The 14268-nt window shown below is 56.5% G+C and overlaps 1 protein-coding gene across 3 annotated transcripts in view; it reads right to left on the bottom strand.

Moving 5' to 3' along the window:
• The window catches only part of LOC141270737 (uncharacterized), a 53640-nt gene extending 42716 nt beyond the window's left edge, over nt 1–10924 (bottom strand). For all 3 annotated transcript variants that reach the window (XR_012321738.1, XM_073680831.1, XM_073680832.1), the window contains exon 1: nt 10856–10924. The gene's annotated coding sequence lies outside the window, so the exon portion shown is untranslated. The remainder of the gene's footprint in view (nt 1–10855) is intronic.
• Between the last annotated feature and the right edge of the window lie 3344 nt (nt 10925–14268).

Below are 14268 nucleotides of genomic sequence, written 5' to 3'. Positions count from 1 at the left end.
GTGCAGAGTCCCGGTGCTTCCCCCAGGACTGAGTCCGGTCCCCTCTATCACACAGTCCCTGCTCCCTCATTATCGGTCCCCAGTGCAGAGTCCCGGTGCTTCCCCCAGGACTGAGTCCTGTCCCCTCTATCACACAGTCCCTGCTCCCTCATTACCGGTCCCTAGTGTAGAGTCCCGGTGCTTCCCCCAGGACTGAGTCCTGTCCCCTCTATCACACAGTCCCTGCTCCCTCATTACCGGTCCCCAGTGCATAGTCCCGGTGCTTCCCCCAGGACTGAGTCCTGTCCTCTCTATCACACAGTCCCTGCTCCCTTATTACCGGTCCCCAGTGCAGAGTCCCGGTGCTTCCCCCAGGACTGAGTCCGGTCCCCTCTATCACACAGTCCCTGCTCCCTCATTACCGGTCTCCAGTGCAGAGTCCCGGTGCTTCCTCCAGGACTGAGTCCTGTCCCCTCTATCACACAGTCCCTGCTCCCTCATTACCGGTCCCCAGTGCAGAGTCCCGGTGCTTCCCCCAGGACTGAGTCCTGTCCTCTCTATCACACAGTCCCTGCTCCCTCATTACCGGTCCCCAGTGCAGAGTCCCGGTGCTTCCTCCAGGACTGAGTCCTGTCCCCTCTATCACACAGTCCCTGCTCCCTCATTACCGGTCTCCAGTGCAGAGTCCCGGTGCTTCCCCCAGGACTGAGTCCTGTCCCCTCTATCACACAGTCCCTGCTCCCTCATTACCGGTCCCCAGTGTAGAGTCCCGGTGCTTCCCCCAGGACTGAGTCCTGTCCCTTCTATCACACAGTCCCTGCTCCCTCATTACCGGTCCCCAGTGCAGAGTCCCGGTGCTTCCCCCAGGACTGAGTCCGGTCCCCTCTATCACACAGTCCCTGCTCCCTCATTATCGGTCCCCAGTGCAGAGTCCCGGTGCTTCCCCCAGGACTGAGTCCTGTCCCCTCTATCACACAGTCCCTGCTCCCTCATTACCGGTCCCCAGTGTAGAGTCCCGGTGCTTCCCCCAGGACTGAGTCCTGTCCTCTCTATCACACAGTCCCTGCTCCCTCATTACCGGTCCCCAGTGCAGAGTCCCGGTGCTTCCTCCAGGACTGAGTACTGTCCCCTCTATCACACAGTCCCTGCTCCCTCATTACCGGTCCCCAGTGCAGAGTCCCGGTGCTTCCCCCAGGACTGAGTCCTGTCCTCTCTATCACACAGTCCCTGCTCCCTCATTACCGGTCCCCAGTGCAGAGACCCAGTGCTTCCCCCAGGACTGAGTCCTGTCCCCTCTATCACACAGTCCCTGCTCCCTCATTACCGGTCCCCAGTGTAGAGTCCCGGTGCTTCCCCCAGGACTGAGTCCTGTCCCCTCTATCACACAGTCCCTGCTCCCTCATTACCGGTCACCAGTGCAGAGTCCCGGTGCTTCCTCCAGGACTGAGTCCTGTCCCCTCTATCACACAGTCCCTGCTCCCTCATTACAGGTCCCCAGTGCAGAGTCCCGGTGCTTCCCCCAGGACTGAGTCCTGTCCCCTCTATCACACAGTCCCTGCTCCCTCATTACCGGTCCCCAGTGCAGAGTCCCGGTGCTTCCTCCAGGACTGAGTCCTGTCCCCTCTATCACACAGTCCCTGCTCCCTCATTACCGGTCCCCAGTGTAGAGTCCCGGTGCTTCCCCCAGGACTGAGTCCTGTCCCTTCTATCACACAGTCCCTGCTCCCTCATTACCGGTCCCCAGTGCAGAGTCCCGGTGCTTCCCCCAGGACTGAGTCCGGTCCCCTCTATCACACAGTCCCTGCTCCCTCATTATCGGTCCCCAGTGCAGAGTCCCGGTGCTTCCCCCAGGACTGAGTCCTGTCCTCTGTATCACACAGTCCCTGCTCCCTCATTACCGGTCCCCAGTGCAGAGTCCCGGTGCTTCCTCCAGGACTGAGTACTGTCCCCTCTATCACACAGTCCCTGCTCCCTCATTACCGGTCCCCAGTGCAGAGTCCCGGTGCTTCCCCCAGGACTGAGTCCTGTCCTCTCTATCACACAGTCCCTGCTCCCTCATTACCGGTCCCCAGTGCAGAGACCCAGTGCTTCCCCCAGGACTGAGTCCTGTCCCCTCTATCACACAGTCCCTGCTCCCTCATTACCGGTCCCCAGTGTAGAGTCCCGGTGCTTCCCCCAGGACTGAGTCCTGTCCTCTCTATCACACAGTCCCTGCTCCCTCATTACCGGTCCCCAGTGCAGAGTCCCGGTGCTTCCCCCAGGACTGAGTCCTGTCCCCTCTATCACACAGTCCCCGCTCCCTCATTACCGGTCCCCAGTGTAGAGTCCCGGTGCTTCCCCCAGGACTGAGTCCTGTCCCCTCTATCACACAGTCCCTGCTCCCTCATTACCGGTCCCCAGTGTAGAGTCCCGGTGCTTCCCCCAGGACTGAGTCCTGTCCCCTCTATCACACAGTCCCTGCTCCCTCATTACCGGTCCCCAGTGCAGAGTCCCGGTGCTTCCCCCAGGACTGAGTCCTGTCCCCTCTATCACACAGTCCCTGCTCCCTCATTACCGGTCCCCAGTGTAGAGTCCCGGTGCTTCCCCCAGGACTGAGTCCTGTCCCCTCTATCACACAGTCCCCGCTCCCTCATTACCGGTCCCCAGTGTAGAGTCCCGGTGCTTCCCCCAGGACTGAGTCCTGTCCCCTCTATCACACAGTCCCTGCTCCCTCATTACCGGTCCCCAGTGTAGAGTCCCGGTGCTTCCCCCAGGACTGAGTCCTGTCCCCTCTATCACACAGTCCCTGCTCCCTCATTACCGGTCCCCAGTGCAGAGTCCCGGTGCTTCCCCCAGGACTGAGTCCTGTCCCCTCTATCACACAGTCCCTGCTCCCTCATTACCGGTCCCCAGTGTAGAGTCCCGGTGCTTCCCCCAGGACTGAGTCCTGTCCTCTCTATCACACAGTCCCTGCTCCCTCATTACCGGTCCCCAGTGTAGAGTCCCGGTGCTTCCCCAAGGATTGAGTCCTGTCCCCTCTATCACACAGTCCCTGCTCCCTCATTACCGGTCCCCAGTGCAGAGTCCCAGTGCTTCCCCCAGGACTGAGTCCTGTCCCCTCTATCACACAGTCCCTGCTCCCTCATTACCGGTCCCCAGTGCAGAGTCCCGGTGCTTCCTCCAGGACTGAGTCCTGTCCCCTCTATCACACAGTCCCTGCTCCCTCATTACTGGTCCCCAGTGTAGAGTCCCAGTGCATCCCCAAGGACTGAGTCCTGTCCCCTCTATCACACAGTCCCTGCTCCCTCATTACCGGTCCCCAGTGCAGAGTCCCGGTGCTTCCTCCAGGACTGAGTCCTGTCCCCTCTATCACACAGTCCCTGCTCCCTCATTACCGGTCCCCAGTGCAGAGTCCCGGTGCTTCCTCCAGGACTGAGTCCTGTCCCCTCTATCACACAGTCCCTGCTCCCTCATTACCCGTCTCCAGTGCAGAGTCCCGGTGCTTCCCCCAGGACTGAGTCCTGTCCCCTCTATCACACAGTCCCTGCTCCCTCATTACCGGTCCCTAGTGTAGAGTCCCGGTGCTTCCCCCAGGACTGAGTCCTGTCCCCTCTATCACACAGTCCCTGCTCCCTCATTACCGGTCCCCAGTGTAGAGTCCCGGTGCTTCCCCCAGGACTGAGTCCTGTCCCTTCTATCACACAGTCCCTGCTCCCTCATTACCGGTCCCCAGTGTAGAGTCCCGGTGCTTCCCCCAGGACTGAGTCCTGTCCCTTCTATCACACAGTCCCTGCTCCCTCATTACCGGTCCCCAGTGCAGAGTCCCGGTGCTTCCCCCAGGACTGAGTCCGGTCCCCTCTATCACACAGTCCCTGCTCCCTCATTATCGGTCCCCAGTGCAGAGTCCCGGTGCTTCCCCCAGGACTGAGTCCTGTCCCCTCTATCACACAGTCCCTGCTCCCTCATTACCGGTCCCTAGTGTAGAGTCCCGGTGCTTCCCCCAGGACTGAGTCCTGTCCCCTCTATCACACAGTCCCTGCTCCCTCATTACCGGTCCCCAGTGCATAGTCCCGGTGCTTCCCCCAGGACTGAGTCCTGTCCTCTCTATCACACAGTCCCTGCTCCCTTATTACCGGTCCCCAGTGCAGAGTCCCGGTGCTTCCCCCAGGACTGAGTCCGGTCCCCTCTATCACACAGTCCCTGCTCCCTCATTACCGGTCTCCAGTGCAGAGTCCCGGTGCTTCCTCCAGGACTGAGTCCTGTCCCCTCTATCACACAGTCCCTGCTCCCTCATTACCGGTCCCCAGTGCAGAGTCCCGGTGCTTCCCCCAGGACTGAGTCCTGTCCTCTCTATCACACAGTCCCTGCTCCCTCATTACCGGTCCCCAGTGCAGAGTCCCGGTGCTTCCTCCAGGACTGAGTCCTGTCCCCTCTATCACACAGTCCCTGCTCCCTCATTACCGGTCTCCAGTGCAGAGTCCCGGTGCTTCCCCCAGGACTGAGTCCTGTCCCCTCTATCACACAGTCCCTGCTCCCTCATTACCGGTCCCCAGTGTAGAGTCCCGGTGCTTCCCCCAGGACTGAGTCCTGTCCCTTCTATCACACAGTCCCTGCTCCCTCATTACCGGTCCCCAGTGCAGAGTCCCGGTGCTTCCCCCAGGACTGAGTCCGGTCCCCTCTATCACACAGTCCCTGCTCCCTCATTATCGGTCCCCAGTGCAGAGTCCCGGTGCTTCCCCCAGGACTGAGTCCTGTCCCCTCTATCACACAGTCCCTGCTCCCTCATTACCGGTCCCCAGTGTAGAGTCCCGGTGCTTCCCCCAGGACTGAGTCCTGTCCTCTCTATCACACAGTCCCTGCTCCCTCATTACCGGTCCCCAGTGCAGAGTCCCGGTGCTTCCTCCAGGACTGAGTACTGTCCCCTCTATCACACAGTCCCTGCTCCCTCATTACCGGTCCCCAGTGCAGAGTCCTGGTGCTTCCCCCAGGACTGAGTCCTGTCCTCTCTATCACACAGTCCCTGCTCCCTCATTACCGGTCCCCAGTGCAGAGACCCAGTGCTTCCCCCAGGACTGAGTCCTGTCCCCTCTATCACACAGTCCCTGCTCCCTCATTACCGGTCCCCAGTGTAGAGTCCCGGTGCTTCCCCCAGGACTGAGTCCTGTCCCCTCTATCACACAGTCCCTGCTCCCTCATTACCGGTCACCAGTGCAGAGTCCCGGTGCTTCCTCCAGGACTGAGTCCTGTCCCCTCTATCACACAGTCCCTGCTCCCTCATTACAGGTCCCCAGTGCAGAGTCCCGGTGCTTCCCCCAGGACTGAGTCCTGTCCCCTCTATCACACAGTCCCTGCTCCCTCATTACCGGTCCCCAGTGCAGAGTCCCGGTGCTTCCTCCAGGACTGAGTCCTGTCCCCTCTATCACACAGTCCCTGCTCCCTCATTACCGGTCCCCAGTGTAGAGTCCCGGTGCTTCCCCCAGGACTGAGTCCTGTCCCTTCTATCACACAGTCCCTGCTCCCTCATTACCGGTCCCCAGTGCAGAGTCCCGGTGCTTCCCCCAGGACTGAGTCCGGTCCCCTCTATCACACAGTCCCTGCTCCCTCATTATCGGTCCCCAGTGCAGAGTCCCGGTGCTTCCCCCAGGACTGAGTCCTGTCCTCTGTATCACACAGTCCCTGCTCCCTCATTACCGGTCCCCAGTGCAGAGTCCCGGTGCTTCCTCCAGGACTGAGTACTGTCCCCTCTATCACACAGTCCCTGCTCCCTCATTACCGGTCCCCAGTGCAGAGTCCCGGTGCTTCCCCCAGGACTGAGTCCTGTCCTCTCTATCACACAGTCCCTGCTCCCTCATTACCGGTCCCCAGTGCAGAGACCCAGTGCTTCCCCCAGGACTGAGTCCTGTCCCCTCTATCACACAGTCCCTGCTCCCTCATTACCGGTCCCCAGTGTAGAGTCCCGGTGCTTCCCCCAGGACTGAGTCCTGTCCTCTCTATCACACAGTCCCTGCTCCCTCATTACCGGTCCCCAGTGCAGAGTCCCGGTGCTTCCCCCAGGACTGAGTCCTGTCCCCTCTATCACACAGTCCCCGCTCCCTCATTACCGGTCCCCAGTGTAGAGTCCCGGTGCTTCCCCCAGGACTGAGTCCTGTCCCCTCTATCACACAGTCCCTGCTCCCTCATTACCGGTCCCCAGTGCAGAGTCCCGGTGCTTCCCCCAGGACTGAGTCCGGTCCCCTCTATCACACAGTCCCTGCTCCCTCATTATCGGTCCCCAGTGCAGAGTCCCGGTGCTTCCCCCAGGACTGAGTCCTGTCCCCTCTATCACACAGTCCCTGCTCCCTCATTACCGGTCCCTAGTGTAGAGTCCCGGTGCTTCCCCCAGGACTGAGTCCTGTCCCCTCTATCACACAGTCCCTGCTCCCTCATTACCGGTCCCCAGTGCATAGTCCCGGTGCTTCCCCCAGGACTGAGTCCTGTCCTCTCTATCACACAGTCCCTGCTCCCTTATTACCGGTCCCCAGTGCAGAGTCCCGGTGCTTCCCCCAGGACTGAGTCCGGTCCCCTCTATCACACAGTCCCTGCTCCCTCATTACCGGTCTCCAGTGCAGAGTCCCGGTGCTTCCTCCAGGACTGAGTCCTGTCCCCTCTATCACACAGTCCCTGCTCCCTCATTACCGGTCCCCAGTGCAGAGTCCCGGTGCTTCCCCCAGGACTGAGTCCTGTCCTCTCTATCACACAGTCCCTGCTCCCTCATTACCGGTCCCCAGTGCAGAGTCCCGGTGCTTCCTCCAGGACTGAGTCCTGTCCCCTCTATCACACAGTCCCTGCTCCCTCATTACCGGTCTCCAGTGCAGAGTCCCGGTGCTTCCCCCAGGACTGAGTCCTGTCCCCTCTATCACACAGTCCCTGCTCCCTCATTACCGGTCCCCAGTGTAGAGTCCCGGTGCTTCCCCCAGGACTGAGTCCTGTCCCTTCTATCACACAGTCCCTGCTCCCTCATTACCGGTCCCCAGTGCAGAGTCCCGGTGCTTCCCCCAGGACTGAGTCCGGTCCCCTCTATCACACAGTCCCTGCTCCCTCATTATCGGTCCCCAGTGCAGAGTCCCGGTGCTTCCCCCAGGACTGAGTCCTGTCCCCTCTATCACACAGTCCCTGCTCCCTCATTACCGGTCCCCAGTGTAGAGTCCCGGTGCTTCCCCCAGGACTGAGTCCTGTCCTCTCTATCACACAGTCCCTGCTCCCTCATTACCGGTCCCCAGTGCAGAGTCCCGGTGCTTCCTCCAGGACTGAGTACTGTCCCCTCTATCACACAGTCCCTGCTCCCTCATTACCGGTCCCCAGTGCAGAGTCCCGGTGCTTCCCCCAGGACTGAGTCCTGTCCTCTCTATCACACAGTCCCTGCTCCCTCATTACCGGTCCCCAGTGCAGAGACCCAGTGCTTCCCCCAGGACTGAGTCCTGTCCCCTCTATCACACAGTCCCTGCTCCCTCATTACCGGTCCCCAGTGTAGAGTCCCGGTGCTTCCCCCAGGACTGAGTCCTGTCCCCTCTATCACACAGTCCCTGCTCCCTCATTACCGGTCACCAGTGCAGAGTCCCGGTGCTTCCTCCAGGACTGAGTCCTGTCCCCTCTATCACACAGTCCCTGCTCCCTCATTACAGGTCCCCAGTGCAGAGTCCCGGTGCTTCCCCCAGGACTGAGTCCTGTCCCCTCTATCACACAGTCCCTGCTCCCTCATTACCGGTCCCCAGTGCAGAGTCCCGGTGCTTCCTCCAGGACTGAGTCCTGTCCCCTCTATCACACAGTCCCTGCTCCCTCATTACCGGTCCCCAGTGTAGAGTCCCGGTGCTTCCCCCAGGACTGAGTCCTGTCCCTTCTATCACACAGTCCCTGCTCCCTCATTACCGGTCCCCAGTGCAGAGTCCCGGTGCTTCCCCCAGGACTGAGTCCGGTCCCCTCTATCACACAGTCCCTGCTCCCTCATTATCGGTCCCCAGTGCAGAGTCCCGGTGCTTCCCCCAGGACTGAGTCCTGTCCTCTGTATCACACAGTCCCTGCTCCCTCATTACCGGTCCCCAGTGCAGAGTCCCGGTGCTTCCTCCAGGACTGAGTACTGTCCCCTCTATCACACAGTCCCTGCTCCCTCATTACCGGTCCCCAGTGCAGAGTCCCGGTGCTTCCCCCAGGACTGAGTCCTGTCCTCTCTATCACACAGTCCCTGCTCCCTCATTACCGGTCCCCAGTGCAGAGACCCAGTGCTTCCCCCAGGACTGAGTCCTGTCCCCTCTATCACACAGTCCCTGCTCCCTCATTACCGGTCCCCAGTGTAGAGTCCCGGTGCTTCCCCCAGGACTGAGTCCTGTCCTCTCTATCACACAGTCCCTGCTCCCTCATTACCGGTCCCCAGTGCAGAGTCCCGGTGCTTCCCCCAGGACTGAGTCCTGTCCCCTCTATCACACAGTCCCCGCTCCCTCATTACCGGTCCCCAGTGTAGAGTCCCGGTGCTTCCCCCAGGACTGAGTCCTGTCCCCTCTATCACACAGTCCCTGCTCCCTCATTACCGGTCCCCAGTGTAGAGTCCCGGTGCTTCCCCCAGGACTGAGTCCTGTCCCCTCTATCACACAGTCCCCGCTCCCTCATTACCGGTCCCCAGTGTAGAGTCCCGGTGCTTCCCCCAGGACTGAGTCCTGTCCCCTCTATCACACAGTCCCTGCTCCCTCATTACCGGTCCCCAGTGCAGAGTCCCGGTGCTTCCCCCAGGACTGAGTCCTGTCCCCTCTATCACACAGTCCCTGCTCCCTCATTACCGGTCCCCAGTGTAGAGTCCCGGTGCTTCCCCCAGGACTGAGTCCTGTCCTCTCTATCACACAGTCCCTGCTCCCTCATTACCGGTCCCCAGTGTAGAGTCCCGGTGCTTCCCCCAACACTGAGTCCTGTCCCCTCTATCACACAGTCCCTGCTCCCTCATTACCGGTCCCCAGTGTAGAGTCCCGATGCTTCCCCCAGGACTGAGTCCTGTCCCCTCTATCACACAGTCCCTGCTCCCTCATTACCGGTCCCCAGTGTAGAGTCCCGGTGCTTCCCCCAGGACTGAGTCCTGTCCTCTCTATCACACAGTCCCTGCTCCCTCATTACCGGTCCCCAGTGTAGAGTCCCGGTGCTTCCCCCAGGACTGAGTCCTGTCCCCTCTATCACACAGTCCCCGCTCCCTCATTACCGGTCCCCAGTGTAGAGTCCCGGTGCTTCCCCCAGGACTGAGTCCTGTCCCCTCTATCACACAGTCCCTGCTCCCTCATTACCGGTCCCCAGTGCAGAGTCCCGGTGCTTCCTCCAGGACTGAGTCCTGTCCCCTCTATCACACAGTCCCTGCTCCCTCATTACCGGTCCCCAGTGTAGAGTCCCGGTGCTTCCCCCAGGACTGAGTCCTGTCCCTTCTATCACACAGTCCCTGCTCCCTCATTACCGGTCCCCAGTGCAGAGTCCCGGTGCTTCCCCCAGGACTGAGTCCGGTCCCCTCTATCACACAGTCCCTGCTCCCTCATTATCGGTCCCCAGTGCAGAGTCCCGGTGCTTCCCCCAGGACTGAGTCCTGTCCTCTGTATCACACAGTCCCTGCTCCCTCATTACCGGTCCCCAGTGCAGAGTCCCGGTGCTTCCTCCAGGACTGAGTACTGTCCCCTCTATCACACAGTCCCTGCTCCCTCATTACCGGTCCCCAGTGCAGAGTCCCGGTGCTTCCCCCAGGACTGAGTCCTGTCCTCTCTATCACACAGTCCCTGCTCCCTCATTACCGGTCCCCAGTGCAGAGACCCAGTGCTTCCCCCAGGACTGAGTCCTGTCCCCTCTATCACACAGTCCCTGCTCCCTCATTACCGGTCCCCAGTGTAGAGTCCCGGTGCTTCCCCCAGGACTGAGTCCTGTCCTCTCTATCACACAGTCCCTGCTCCCTCATTACCGGTCCCCAGTGCAGAGTCCCGGTGCTTCCCCCAGGACTGAGTCCTGTCCCCTCTATCACACAGTCCCCGCTCCCTCATTACCGGTCCCCAGTGTAGAGTCCCGGTGCTTCCCCCAGGACTGAGTCCTGTCCCCTCTATCACACAGTCCCTGCTCCCTCATTACCGGTCCCCAGTGTAGAGTCCCGGTGCTTCCCCCAGGACTGAGTCCTGTCCCCTCTATCACACAGTCCCCGCTCCCTCATTACCGGTCCCCAGTGTAGAGTCCCGGTGCTTCCCCCAGGACTGAGTCCTGTCCCCTCTATCACACAGTCCCTGCTCCCTCATTACCGGTCCCCAGTGCAGAGTCCCGGTGCTTCCCCCAGGACTGAGTCCTGTCCCCTCTATCACACAGTCCCTGCTCCCTCATTACCGGTCCCCAGTGTAGAGTCCCGGTGCTTCCCCCAGGACTGAGTCCTGTCCTCTCTATCACACAGTCCCTGCTCCCTCATTACCGGTCCCCAGTGTAGAGTCCCGGTGCTTCCCCCAACACTGAGTCCTGTCCCCTCTATCACACAGTCCCTGCTCCCTCATTACCGGTCCCCAGTGTAGAGTCCCGATGCTTCCCCCAGGACTGAGTCCTGTCCCCTCTATCACACAGTCCCTGCTCCCTCATTACCGGTCCCCAGTGTAGAGTCCCGGTGCTTCCCCCAGGACTGAGTCCTGTCCTCTCTATCACACAGTCCCTGCTCCCTCATTACCGGTCCCCAGTGTAGAGTCCCGGTGCTTCCCCCAGGACTGAGTCCTGTCCCCTCTATCACACAGTCCCTGCTCCCTCATTACTGGTCCCCAGTGTAGAGTCCCGATGCTTCCCCCAGGACTGAGTCCTGTCCCCTCTATCACACAGTCCCTGCTCCCTCATTACCGGTCCCCAGTGTAGACTTCTCCTCAGCTTCAGCTCTTACCTGTGGCTGCTTCCTACACAGAAAACCCTTCACTTCCTACAAGCCCCATCCCGCTCCTCCCCCCATGTGACTGATCACATGACTGTGACATCATCACAGGTCCTGGAAGCAGAACTGCAAAGGTTCCCAGAATAGAAAGAGGGATAAACTCTGCTCAGCTCCGGGAAATGTCTCTTCCCCCTCCTACCGCCCCCATCCACAGACATTTACCACTTCTCTCCCCCGGCAGGAGGAGATGTCGGAGGGGGCATGAGGGCAGTTTCATGAGATCTGCACTCACTGAACGTCTAAAGACGCTGCTGAACTCTGCAGTTGGACCAACTTCTTCATCAGGATCCTGTGTGATGAGGACAAGTTCACATCTACTTGCAGAAAAAAATCCCTAGAATAAACATAGAAATTACGCTATGTGTGAACACGGCATAAGGCTATGTGCCCACGATGCAGAAATGCTCTGGATTTTTTCCTGAGCGTTTCTGCATCTCCCTGGCCGAAAAAACACAAGCGGATTGTACATGCGTTTTTCCCGCCAGGTAGAAGCGCTTGTGAAGCATTTTTACATGCGATTTCGCATGCGGGTTGACAAGCGATTTTAGCATCACTTGGAAAGTGCTTGACAACTTGGTCACACTATATAAATCCATGCAACCGGCATGGATTTATATAATGTGACCGTGAAAGAATGGTAAAAAAATAAATCTATACTTACCTTCCGATGGCCCCTGGAGTCTTGCGTCGCTCCGTCCTCACTGCCGGCAGATCGTGGTACAATGATGGACCTGCCATCACATGACTATGACGTCAGCGCAGGTCCTTCAGTCCACCGCGAGCTGCCGGCATGGGAGGACGAGTGCAGCGGGGGCCATCAAAAGGTAAATATATTTATTTTTTATTTTATTCTTTTTTTTACATGTTCTATGGTACCCGGGTCCGGAGGAGAGTCTCCTCTTCTCCAAACCCGGGTACCATCCGCACATTGAAACGCATGGATTCCGCATGTACAGATGCAGTGATGCGGAATCCAAACGATTCAATGCAAGTCAATGGCGGCAAAAACGCAGCGCTTCCGCAAAATAATTGGTAGTTAAAAACGCATCATGGGCACATAGCCTTAGTGTCACATTTTGTTTGTTGCTAATGTGTGATGTTTATTATTTTTTACAAAGTGCATTAACCCTTTTATCCCCGAGGGTGGTTTGCACGTTAATGACCGGGCCAATTTTTACAATTCTGACCACCGTCACTTTATGAGGTAATAACTCTGGAACGCTTCAACGGATCCCCCTGATTCGCAGATTGTTTGTTCGTGACATATTGTACTTCATGATTGTGGTAACATTTCTTCGATAACTCTTGCGTTTATTTGTGAAAAAAATGGAAATTTGGCGAAAATTTTGCAATTTTCAAAATTTGAATTTTTATGCCCATAAATCAGAGAGATATGTCACACAAAATAGTTAATAAATAACATTTCCCACATGTCTATTTTACGTCGGCACAATTTTGGAACCAAATTTTTTTTTATTGGGAAGCGCTAAGGGTTAAAAGTTGACCAGCGATTTCTTATTTTTCCAACAAAATTTACAAAACCATTTTTTTAGGGACCACATCACATTTGAAGTGATTTTGAGAGGCCTTTATGAGAGAAAATACCCAAAAGTGACACATTCTAAAAACTGCACCCCTCAAGTTTCTCAAAACCACATTCAAGATCTTCATTAACCCTTCAGGTGCTTCACAGGAATTTTTGGAATGTGGAAGAAAAAATGTTACTTTAGACCCAATTTTTTTTTTATTTTCGCAGAAGTAACAGGAAAAAATGAACCCCAATATTTGTTGTGCAATTTCCCCTGATGTGGGGGAAAACTACTGTTTCGGCGCACGGCAGGACTCGGAAGAGAAGGAGCGCCATTTGACTTTTTGATTGTAAAATTTGCTTGAATAATTAGCGGACGCCATGTTGCGTTTGGAGAGCCCCTGATGTGCTTAAACAGTGGGAACCCCCCACAAGTGACACCATTTTGGAAACTAGACCCCTCAGGGAACTTATCTACATGTGCTTTACAGAAGTTTATAACATGGAGCCGTGAAAATAAAAAAATCTAACTTTTTCCACAAAAATGATGTTTTAGCCCCAATTTTTTATTTTCACAAAGGTAAGAGGAGAAAATGGGCCCCAAAAACTGTTGTGCAATTTCTCCTGAGTACACAGATACCCCATATGTGGGGAAAATACAGTGTTTTGGCGCACGGCAGAGTTCAGAAGTAAAGGAGCACTGTGTGACTTTTTGAACGCAAAATTGGCTGGAATTGAGAGCGGACGCCATGTCGCGTTTGGAGAGCCCCTGATGTGCCTAAATAGTGGAAACACCCCACAAGTGACCCCATTTTGGAAACTGCACCCCTCAAGGATTTTATCAAGGGGTATAGTGAACATTTTGAACCCAGGAGGTACGACACAGAATTTGATAACATTAGGTCATCATATTGAATAAGATATCATTAGTCTTGAGCGCAAGTGCTCGCTACTTGAGTTTGCATTGGGTACTCGGGTATGCACCATGTATCGCGCGTGCTCGAGTGACATGCTCGAGTTCCCGCTTGCATGTTTCACGGTTATTAGACACCCAAAAAAAACATGCGGGAATCGCTTGTGCATGGCAGGCAATCCCCACGAGATTTTTTTGGCCATGAAGCATATGAGGCGGAGACTCGAGCATGTCACTCGAGCACCCGCAATACTCAGTGCATACCCGAGCACCCGATGCAAACACAAGTAGCGATCACTTGCGCTCAAGACTAGTTGCCATATCGTCATCTTTTTTTTTTACTTTTGAAAAAAATCCCAACCCTAACCCTAGCCCAACCCTAACCCCAACCCTAACCTAGCCTAAGCCCAACCCTAGCCCAACCCTAAACCTAGCCTAGCCCAACCCTAAACCTAGCCTAGCCCAACCCTAACCCTAGAGTTTATTTTTTACGCAGTTCCTCGTGCGGTATAAGTGATTAAACGACTTTATTCTTCGGGTCGATGTGATTACAGCGATACTAGAATCATATCGGGTTTTTATGATTGACAGCTGTCACACACTAAAAGACGCATTTTTTTGTAAAATCTAGTTTTTGCATCGTCATATTTTGAGAGCTATAATTTTTCCATATTTTGGCCGACAGAGTCATGTGATGGCTTGTTTTTTGCGGGATGAGTTGACGTTTTTATTGGTACCATTTTCAGGCACGTGACATTTTTTGATCGCTTTCTATTCCGATTTTTGTGAGGCAGAATAAACCAAAAATTGATAAGGTAGCTTTATTCTTCTGGTCAGTACGTTTACAGCGGTACCACATTGATATCGTTTTTCTATGTTTTGGCGCTTTTACACAATGAAAGCTATTTCATAGAAAAAAATATT

Source organism: Phyllobates terribilis, unplaced genomic scaffold, assembly GCF_046119375.1.
Source record: "Phyllobates terribilis strain yellow unplaced genomic scaffold, ASM4611937v1 Scaffold_5__5_contigs__length_657084704, whole genome shotgun sequence".
Classification (NCBI taxonomy): Eukaryota; Metazoa; Chordata; class Amphibia; order Anura; family Dendrobatidae; genus Phyllobates; species Phyllobates terribilis.
Note: the sequence above shows the minus strand (reverse complement) of the source record. Positions and strands in the feature narration are given on the sequence as shown.